This window comes from Amia ocellicauda, chromosome 13 (assembly GCF_036373705.1).
Source record: "Amia ocellicauda isolate fAmiCal2 chromosome 13, fAmiCal2.hap1, whole genome shotgun sequence".
NCBI classification, from domain to species: domain Eukaryota; kingdom Metazoa; phylum Chordata; class Actinopteri; order Amiiformes; family Amiidae; genus Amia; species Amia ocellicauda.
In genome coordinates this window covers 4554247-4565661 of record NC_089862.1, presented here as the reverse complement: position 1 = coordinate 4565661, position 11415 = coordinate 4554247, and the positions used below count along the sequence as shown (strand labels likewise).

General features: G+C 39.3%; 1 pseudogene; it reads left to right on the top strand.

The window, feature by feature from the left end:
* The first annotated feature begins 1785 nt into the window (after positions 1 to 1785).
* Positions 1786 to 3580, top strand: LOC136766361 (G2/M phase-specific E3 ubiquitin-protein ligase-like; annotated as a pseudogene).
* The last annotated feature ends 7835 nt before the right edge of the window (positions 3581 to 11415 follow it).

Sequence of the window (11415 nt, the reverse complement as noted above, 5' to 3'; positions counted from 1 at the left end):
TAGGCCCCTTAGTGCCAATTGGGCATCGTTTAAATGCCACGGCCTACCTGAGCATTGTTTCTGACCATGTCCATCCCTTTATGACCACCATGTACCCATCCTCTGATGGCTACTTCCAGCAGGATAATGCACCATGTCACAAAGGTCGAATCATTTCAAATTGGTTTCTTGAACATGACAATGAGTTCACTGTACTAAACTGGCCCCCACAGTCACCAGATCTCAACCCAATAGAGCATCTTTGGGATGTGGTGGAAAGGGAGGTCCGTGCCCTGGATGTGCATCCCACGAATCTCCATCAATTGCAAGATGCTATCCTATCAATATGGGCCAACATTTCTAAAGAATGCTTTCAGCACCTTGTTGAATCAATGCCACGTAGAATTAAGGCAGTTCTGAAGGCGAAAGGGGGTCAAACACAGTATTAGTATGGTGTTCCTAATAATCCTTTAGGTGAGTGTATGTTGAAAAGGTAGGGTTCAATTATGTCTGGTTATGATAAAGTAAAAGGTTGATGTTTCTGTCTGCATATGACATGGTAAATACAGCCTATGCAAATAACCCCTACATTTCCACTTCATTCACGATAATTCCCAAATATTCCATGTTAATTCCCATGAAACATTTCCACCTTTGCATATTCCCAAAATCATGCAATCACACATGAAAATGCAAATACTGAATTCTAAGGTGAGTGTACACTCACCTAAAGGATTATTAGGAACACCATACTAATACTGTGTTTGACCCCCTTTCACCTTCAGAACTGCCTTAATTCTACGTGGCATTGATTCAAGAAGGTGCTGAAAGCATTCTTTAGAAATGTTGGCCCATATTGATAGGATAGCATCTTGCAGTTGATGGAGATTTGTGGGATGCACATCCAGGGCACGAAGCTCCCGTTCCACCACATCCCAAAGATGCTCTATTGGGTTGAGATCTGGTGACTGTGGGGGCCAGTTTAGTACAGTGAACTCATTGTCATGTTCAAGAAACCAATTTGAAATGATTCGACCTTTGTGACATGGTGTATTATCCTGCTGGAAGTAGCCATCAGAGGATGGGTACATGGTGGTCATAAAGGGATGGACATGGTCAGAAACAATGCTCAGGTAGGCCGTGGCATTTAAACGATGCCCAATTGGCACTAAGGGGCCTAAAGTGTGCCAAGAAAACATCCCCCACACCATTACACCACCACCACCAGCCTGCACAGTGGTAACAAGGCATGATGGATCCATGTTCTCATTCTGTTTACGCCAAATTCTGACTCTACCATCTGAATGTCTCAACAGAAATCGAGACTCATCAGACCAGGCAACATTTTTCCAGTCTTCAACTGTCCAATTTTGGTGAGCTTGTGCAAATTGTAGCCTCTTTTTCCTATTTGTAGTGGAGATGAGTGGTACCCGGTGGGGTCTTCTGCTGTTGTAGCCCATCCGCCTCAAGGTTGTACGTGTTGTGGCTTCACAAATGCTTTGCTGCATACCTCGGTTGTAACGAGTGGTTATTTCAGTCAAGGTTGCTCTTCTATCAGCTTGAATCAGTCGGCCCATTCTCCTCTGACCTCTAGCATCAACAAGGCATTTTCGCCCACAGGACTGCCGCATACTGGATGTTTTTCCCTTTTCACACCATTCTTTGTAAACCCTAGAAATGGTTGTGCGTGAAAATCTCAGTAACTGAGCAGATTGTGAAATACTCAGACCGGCCCGTGTGGCACCAACAACCATGCCACGCTCAAAATTGCTTAAATCACCTTTCTTTCCCATTCAGACATTCAGTTTGGAGTTCAGGAGATTGTCTTGACCAGGACCACACCCCTAAATGCAGTGAAGCAACTGCCATGTGATTGGTTGGTTAGATAATTGCATTAATGAGAAATTGAACAGGTGTTCCTAATAATCCTTTAGGTGAGTGTATATTATTGCTGTAAACTATCAATGTGTCTTTGAGACTCTGTGGTGTGTGCCATGCAACACACATTAATATTCTTTTAAGCCGAACTTCAGCCACCACTCCGTTACCTGCAGAAGACATTTTGTTAGAGCTAGCTTCAAAAATACAACCCAATGTGGTCTCCAAATTCAGCATCAATCATGCCATTGTTTTGGATGGAGCCAAGATAGGGTTTCAAAGACCTACATACTGTCCACACAACAGGATGTCTGTAAAGTTCTCGGATGACACAGGAGGCAGTAGATTTAGGGGGTCCCTGTCAAGAGTTCTTGCATTTGTTAATGCATAGCCTTGAGCAGTCACCAATTTTTGAAGGAGCTGAAGAGGAAAAATGTAACGCTTGATTCAAAAAGGTAAGTTATGTCTTTAGTGTTAATTGAATATTTACAATATTGTGAGAAACTGAATTGAAACAAACTTAAATAATCATAAAATCTCTTGATCCCTGGTATAGGACCTGACCAAATTGTAATGCAAAGAAGGCTGAGTGCAAATTAACCCCAATTTCTGGTTTTGATATGCTGTTGTATTAAAATTGGTTTTCTAACTGGGGCATGCAAAAGCTGAACTGTGGTACAGCAGAGTTCATTCTGCTGAGAAGTTTTTTTTTGTGAGCTTTATGTATCTATGTAAATTGTCTTTCAGCTGTGAGGGAGGATATGTACTATAAAGATGGGAGGATTGTAGCTGTGTGTATCGTGCATGCTCCATGTTTCTTCTCTCAAACCCTGTTTGATTGCCTTGTCATTGGCCCAGAAACAGCCAAGCCAGTCACTGAAGATATTTCTGACCTGAATTATTTGAAAATGTAAAAAAGGTAATTCATGTATTGTCCTGTAAATGTGTTGGTAATGTTACATTAATGATGGTTTACCTAAAAATGTGGATGGAGCTTAAAATGACCTCAACCTTAAATGCACTTTAACTTGCACTGATCTACTCTCCAGCTTGCTGCTATACCCTTAATCTTGATTTGCATCTGTATTTCGATCAGGTTTTTTTGATTTTCTCAGATTTCAGACTCGACTTCCCTTCAGGACCTTCAAGTATGTACTGAAGCATGTGTTGACTACCTGGCAAATGCAGGCTGCATGAGGCCAATTAAAAATTTGAGCGAAAAGGACATTCTGATCCAGGATGTGTTGATGTTTCAAATTGTCAATTGTGTCCGTGGACCCTTTGAAAGGTTTGAGTAATGGTCATTTTTATTTTATATTCTTGGATGTACTGTATTTTAATGCAACTGAAGGTTAAGATTTTAGGATCTGAGTTTCTTAGTGAATAATACATATTTGTTTTCCCTTTGTGCAGGCTTAAGGAGGGTATGAAAACACTTGCACGTTTGGAGAAGATTAAACAGTACCCAGAATTATTCCATCCTCTACTGTTATAGACCCCTTACACTCACTGCTGAGATCTTGGATGACTCTTCTATATTAGGTTTGCTCCAACTGGAAGTAACCAAAGACTTACAGAAAGCAGAGTAGTGGCATTTTGGAGAGATTTCTTACAAGATGCAGAAGGCAGGTCACACATTTTGTTATTTGTTCTCGTATTGCAATTTGTATTTAATTATTCATTCTGACCATTACATACGTCCTTATATTACCTTTTCATTGGCTGTGCTGTCCGTGTATACATGTAGTGTATCAAGTGCAGAGCTCAGTCAGTGTCTGATTCTTTGTGTAAATCTTACTTTATGATTAGACCTGTCATTCAGTTCTTATTACAGATTCCTCTCCAGAAGGGAACACCAAAGCAAAGTTGGACAGAATTCTCGCTGGATCTGGTGTATTTCCATCAGTTGGATTTTGTCCCGAGCCAGCTGTGGAGTTCCTTCATGGACAAGACATTGATGTAGTCACTCTACAAGTTTCCCATTGCAAACACCTGTGTGAACGGTCTGTGTTTGCTGCTTCTTGACAGATATGAAGATTTTAAGGCCAATATAGACTTTGCTCTTTGCAACACCCAAGGCTTTGGACTGGAGTTGTGACATTGCATTGGGAACCTTGTTTTCAGTTAGTGTTTATCAATGCAGACTTTTTTTACATAAACTCAGTACTTGGGCAGTGTTACTTTTATGGTTACGATTTGACTAAGGAAAACTGACTTTTGCAAAACCTTGCTGGGGAGAAAACAATTGTTTAAAGAAACCCTCATGCTGAAAATAAAGTAAACCACCTTTTTATGCAGGTTTGCTTGCTGTTCCTAATTTTGAAATAGGTTTTCAATGTAAGCTTTGTATCAGAACATTTAATTGTTCTCATAAGAACATGTTGAGACAAGCAGTTTGACAAAATAAGATTTATTGGAAAAAATAAGCATAATTCAGTTGTCCAAGAAGCAATAAATGTTTAACTCAATGCTGCTTATTTTTCTGAAGTTATTACTTGTTTGCATGCAATTATGAAAATAAAAACCTTTGGGGGGGTGGGCAATTAAAAGTCTTTATAGATTGGTCTTCAAAAACAGCCACTGCCACCATTACTCTGGAGGTTGAAGATTTCAGTGATCACTGTCCTCTTCTCACATGCACCATCTAGTCAATGCAATGTACTTTCTGTTTTCAAAAATGTTGTACATTTGCAGATATTACATTTGATTAAATGTTAAAACTGTAGTTTTGTTTTTACTATTGTAAAGATTGTATACCAACAAAGCATATTCATTGTGGATGTTGTGCTCTTTCAAGAACACTGCGTAGTGTTCTGAATAATTCAGTCCCATGGTTACCATCATTGGTCATAGGATAAATTCACTGTTGGATCTCATTAGTCATGTTTTCATTTACATTTAGGCTATTTTCTGGACTCACTACATTATTATTTTTGTCTGGAGATCAGATGGTGGGCCATCTTCATCAATACCAAATGCATCTCTGTCCTCATTGAAAATTCCACCAATAGCAGTGTAGTTAGAGCCCAGTTGCTCCAGAATACCTCTATGCCACACCTGAAGGGCTGAATATCCTCCTTGTGTGGAAAGGCCATGACTGTTCCACTGTGATACAAATTCTGCTGCTGCCCTTTGAATTTGAAGTAAATATATACACAATTCTCTGATTGTGTATGCTGCGACGGTAGATGCTCTGTTGTTATCAAGGCAGTTAAGATGTATAATAGTTCAACTGAACCCATCTACGCATCCATGAAATACCATCCTCCATCTTACAAGTTTATGGTTGCTGTCTATGTGTCTAAAACATAAGTAAAAAAAAAAATCTGTTAATTGAAGGCATGATTTGTTGAGACCCCTTTTAAAATTCTGCAAAATTATGATACTACTACTGTAACTTTTAAGTAAGTGGTCCTGGACCCTGGTCCTGGAGGACCCCCTACCTTGCTGTTTTTTGTTCCAACCAAGCTCTTAATTGAACCTATATATAATTTGCATAATACAATCATTTTAATTATTTGAAATAGTTGGAGTTTCAAGTTAAGTATAAAACTGAAACTTGAATTCTCCAATTTTAGTAACACAATTTAAAAAGTGAAATGTATGTCCCCTCATGGGATTAAATTTGATCACACACACAACAGAAATTTGAACTGAAGCATTATAAAAGTCTACATACGTCTTCTGAAAGCTCTTCCAACAGGATCACCATCTCGAATACTCTGCCTTACACACCAGTGTTGAACATGTAGATTACGTCCTCTTAGAATTCCCAGTACATATATTTCTCCGGCGTTGGGTGTATTTTGTAAAATGTAAATGATCTCTCTTTAAATCGTTGTCAGAAATTGCTGAAAATGATTGTGGTTCAATTCCCAAAAGGTGTCTGTCTATAAAGAGTACGTCGATGTATTCCAAAGCATCTGGCAATACTTTGCCATCTAAATCCAAATGACACAATGCTGAATTTGTACATATGAAATACTATATCGAGGACGACCCACAGTACCAGTTTGAATAGCTGGCGGTACAGGTATACGGAAAGGATGATTTGCATGAAAAATTATTGCATTGTTCCGATTTAGGAGGAGATGCAAATTGCTGTAAAGGCTTTCCAGAATCCTGATAACTTCTTGTGTGTGTCCAGATTCATCACTGAATAAACGCCACATGGAAAGAACTTAACTTATTATTCTAGTATGGTCTTCAAGACTTCTGTTGAGACGCTCTAAAACTATGTCTTCCTCATTGAACTCGTGAGCTTATTTGTTCAAGGAAACAGAGTACTGTTTGCATTTTTCATCAATAAGGAGTGTATCACAACAAAACGTAAAAGGACAAGCTTAATTTTAAACAAAGATCAGAAGACACATTTCTGAGAGTCAACAGCTTGCGTGATAAGTGGCCTCAAGCACAGCTTAAGACTGGTTGAAGTAAGCAAGTCTGAGTTTCAGCTGTGAAGAGAAGACTACGAGCTGCAGGTTGAGTGGCAGTAAGAAAGCCATTGCAAAGATGGCAAAATAAGAAAAAGAGGCTTGCCTGGTCCATGAAGCACCGCCAGTGGACTACTGAAGGTCGTATGGACTTTCAAATCAAAATTTGAAATCTTTGGTTCATCACACAGGGTTTTTGTACACTGTCGAGTAGGCGAAAGGATGGTTCCTCAGTGTGACACCAACTGTCAAACATGGTGTAGGAAGCATGATGGTCTGGGGCCATTTTGCTGGATCCATAGTCGGTGACTTGCACAGAGTGACTGAATGAATGTCAGAACTACCTTATGCCCCATTTCCACTGGCTAAGCATCTGAAGCGTCTGTGTTTTGTGGATGGTGAACTGCTGCCAGACGTGGCCATAAGTGTCCATGATCCCACTAAGGAAATACTTCGCTTTCAGCAGCGGAGATGTGTGCTTGACGAGAGACAGACAGGGCAGAGATCAGCTACATTATGTCGGATATATAATCTCAAGTGCCGTGTTCGATCACGAAGAAATTACAGTTTTATTAGCAGCATGGAGTGAAAACCATGTACAGAAACAATGACTGATTACAGTTAATATCCGAGTGTATTAAAAACTTGGATTTCACAGGACCCGGTGCAGTGCCTGACTAGTTAAAATAAACTGAGGGATAATAATCGTATCAGTAGCAGCCGATTTTATTAATATTTTGTGAACAACTGGACGCTGTTTCAGGTTGTCGTTTAGTGAATGGTGTGCAGGACAATCAGTGGGAAGGCGATCACGATTAAGTTAACGTGCCCATTTACAAGTTAAATGAATAAATAAAAACAGCAGATCTGGGTTTCCCTCTAAAACATTAAGGACTGGTTTAATAAATGCGTCCATAAACGCCATGACTGAGACGCGCACTCTTTAGTTAAATTAAACCTGCTATATTGTAGCTGGATGATTAATCGTGAAACGTGTGTATTTTGTTTCAACTGTAAGTTTCTAACTAAATTCTTCCCGTAAATAATATGGCAAAAAGTGTGGTTTGCAGTTACAAATCTGCAGAAAGAGTAATAAATGAAGGGAGTCACGCTGTGCCGTTTTAAAATACATATATACCAGCACAAATGATGACGATAATAATAACTATACATATTTGCTGTTTAGTATTATTGTTACGCATGGAAACGTATTGTTATGGGGACGTGCTTGTCTGAATATAATGTTGTGTATGCACATTTAACTCTTCCTGATATCTCTGAACAGAAACGTGTATTTATTATGCTTTTTAAAATCATGTAAAGCACAAAGAATAAAACAGACACAAAAATCCTCTCCACGTCAGGCTGTGTCGCTCGTAGTGTTTCCTGTCTCACAAACACAAACCAAACCCACAGTCGCTGCTCCTCCATCAGAGGGACTGATCACAGCGGCCTGGTTTTGCAGTAAAAGCTCCGGGACTCCAGCGCGGCGCGGCGTGACATGTAGTGATGGAGGTTCCACTCTTTTTACTGACTCGGATCTTTCGAGTCATTTCATTCATTTGAGTCAGCAGAGCCGGTGCGCCTCCTTCAATTGGACGATACAAAAGAACGACTCGAGTCTTTTTTACTCAAGCAAACGCTCGGTGTATGATTTCATCTGTGTTTATCATTACAATCCAAAATCAATTAATACATTACATTAATGATTGTACCATGCGTCCAAATATTTGTTGCACACATGTCTTTTGAATGCTACTGTAATATGTAATTGTAATATGTTTTTTGCCTTGAACTGCATTGTATTTTTTGCACTTTGTATTATTATTATTATTATTATTATTATTATTATTATTATTATTATTATTATTATTATTATATTCTTGGCAGACGCCCTTATCCAGGGCGACTTACAACATAAGTGCAAACAAAGTGCAAAAATACAGAGAATTACAAGGCATCAATCATTACAAATTCAATTTAGCTAAAACAGCTAATCAGAATAATACATTTTACAAATTCCAATTTACAATTTACACAAGTACAGTAAGTGAGGTCCTACATCCTGGATGGTGAAAGCTAAGTGCTGTCAAGATGTAGGGTCACAGACGAGGGCTACGGGAAAGGGAGCAAGGAGGAAAACAATCAAGAACGCGAGGAGCATAATGAAAACTGTGAATTGCTATCTAGCAGGGATAGAGGACTAATATGTGCTGTCAGAAGAGATGTGTCTTGACTAAGCACCGGAATGAGGTCAGGGACTCTGCTGTTTTGACTTCGGTGGGCAGGTCGTTCCACCATTTAGGGGCCAAGGATGAGAAGGAGCGGCTCTGGAGGAAGGAGAGTGGAGAGGAGGCAGAGTTAGTCTTCTGGCACTGGAGGAGCGCAGTGGTCTGGAGGGGATGTATGGAGAGATGAGTGTCTGAAGGTAGCTTGGTGCAGTGTGGTCGAGACAGCGATAGGTGAGGGTCAAAGTCTTGAACTGAAGCCGTGCCGCTATCGGGAGCCAGTGGAGGGAGCGGAGCAGTGGAGTAGCGTGTGAATCAGGGCAGAGAGACACCAGATGAGCCGCAGAGTTGGATGAGCTGGAGCGGCGGGTAGTGGATGCAGGCAGGCCGGCCAGGAGGGAGTTGCAGTATCCAGGCAGGAGAGGACCAGGGACTGGACGAGCAGCTGAGTCGAGTGGTCGGTGAGGAAGGGACGGATCCAGCGTATGTTGCTCAGGAAGAAGCTACATGTGCGTGTCAGCGTGGTGATGCGTTTATATTTTGTAAGTCGCCCTGGATAAGGGTGTCTGCTAATAAATAAATAAATAAATAAAACTGTCTTGATCTATTTTTCTTTGCAAACGTAAAACTAACAGCTGTTGAACGGAGTATGCTGGAGCACTGCATATTCAGTAATGTTGAGTGTAACTCAGCTGCCAGCCTTTCAGATGACCGAAATAATCAACTAACTATATTCATTATTATAGCCTGCATCCAATTATTAGTTATAAACATGTCTTTATAATGTTCCAGGCTTGATCATTTTTTCTCTGCGAATGTAGCCAGACACACAGAGCTGCAGGACGCGTATGAAGCAAATGATCATGTTGTAGAAGTCCGCCACCAACTGTGCGAAAGACCGATACAATTGAACGAGTCACTAAAAAACGTACTCATGAGTCCCGAGTCACTAAAAAGATCCGTTCAAAAAGAACCAATCATTCGCGAACTGCACATCACTAACGGCACGGCACGGACGCTTAAACCAGTGGAAGAAAAAAACAAGACTGTAAGCTTCAAATCATGGAATGGTCAGCACAGTCTCCAGACTTAAATCCCCTCGAGCTGGATTGGGATGAACTGGACAGAAGGGTGAAAGCAAAGCAACCTACAAGTGCAACACATTTGTGGGAATTTCTGCAAGAGTGTTGGGAAGAACTTTCTGAACAATATTTGATATCCATTGTAGAAAGAATGCCACGAGTGTGTTCAGCTGTTATATCTTCAAAATGTGGTTGATGAGTCAAAAATGTTGATTACATTCTGTTAAACAAAACAACTCCATGATTTATTTTTGTATCTCCAATTGTTTATTTGTTCTATGAGTACATTGAGACATCAAACTGCATAAATTACAATAAAAACTGGAACAATTTAGGTGTTCTAAAACTTATGACTGGTAGTGTATGTATTGATTTATTTTATGTAATTTTTTACTTTTGTGTGAATCAGCGGTTATCTGAATAGCCCTGATGTAAGTCCTCTGCTGATTAGTTTTTAATCACAGGCCATGTAGCAACAGGTATACAAATAAGTTATATCCTTTCTTCTTTTTAGACCATATGCCACTTGTAAGCTTTCAGGGCTCTTCTTTAATGAATGAATTCAGTTAGTTCTGACCAGACATTTGAATGCAGGGAATGCTTTAAATACCTGCTTAATATCTGTCAACTCAGTGCTAATACAGAAAACACAGTGGCAGACTGGAATTTATAGAGTGCATTTATCTTTTATTTAGCTACCTCTGTGTACTCTTCAAATTATTATTAATTGCCCAATGAAAGTTAAGATCAATGACCCCATTCCAAGTCTTCTTGACTCAGAGTTGTGAAGTAGCCTTTTAATTAGCCCTTCAGCATCTGACTGAATACTGGAAGGAGAACGAAAGACAGCTTTTGTAATTCTAAATGAATCACGACAGGGAGCAATTTTATTTTTTGCCCAGTTCATTGCACACATTTCCCTTTCATTTAACATCTATTCTATAGCTGGATGTGTTTCCTTTCCAAATTGAACATTTCACATTTGGAATATTTCATGGATTATTGTAATTTCATAAACATGTTTATAACCATCAACACAGGAAAGAATACCCAATTTTAATGGTGCATCCTCTTCAATAACCTTCCTCATTCAGTCTTTGTTTTGTTTGCAATTGCTCAGTTGGCCGTTCACTTTATCACAGACAGCATCTAAATCTCTACACTTGGAATTGGATTTACCTTTGCTTACCCTGTTTGTGACCTGAGCCTCTTCATTAGCTTTAATGTCATATATATTTGATAAGACTTATTATATAAAAAAAAAAAAATGGCTGATGCAAGGGGACACTGCATAACTCCTGCAATATAACAGAATATTTTAACCAATTAACATGGTGCCTTCTGTCATGCAGTGGAATTTGGTTGCAAATGGATTTTCAAGCAGTTGAATGATACAACTCACACACCTACGCCAAGTACTTCATAATGAAAGGTATATCAATAGTGACTGCCCATCACAAACTCAAGAAAGAGCTCAAGAAAGAAACTGAGGCAAACAAGTACAACCTGGATGGCCAGAAGTACATCTGTATGGAGAAAGTGTACTAGAAAAATGTCAATAGTTTTCAAAGAAATGTTAGAATGTGTGCAATTAATTTATATCAATCTGTTGTCTATGCATCTGCATACTGGTATAAGCTTTTGGGTTTCTTAAAGTGAGTTTCCATTCAACAGATTCCTTATGCATTAGTGTAGATGTATGCAGTCTAAATATGCACAGCAGTTTCACATAGTAACCATCTATCTATGTATATGTATATGGGTATATGGATATATATATATATATATATATATATATATATATATATATATATA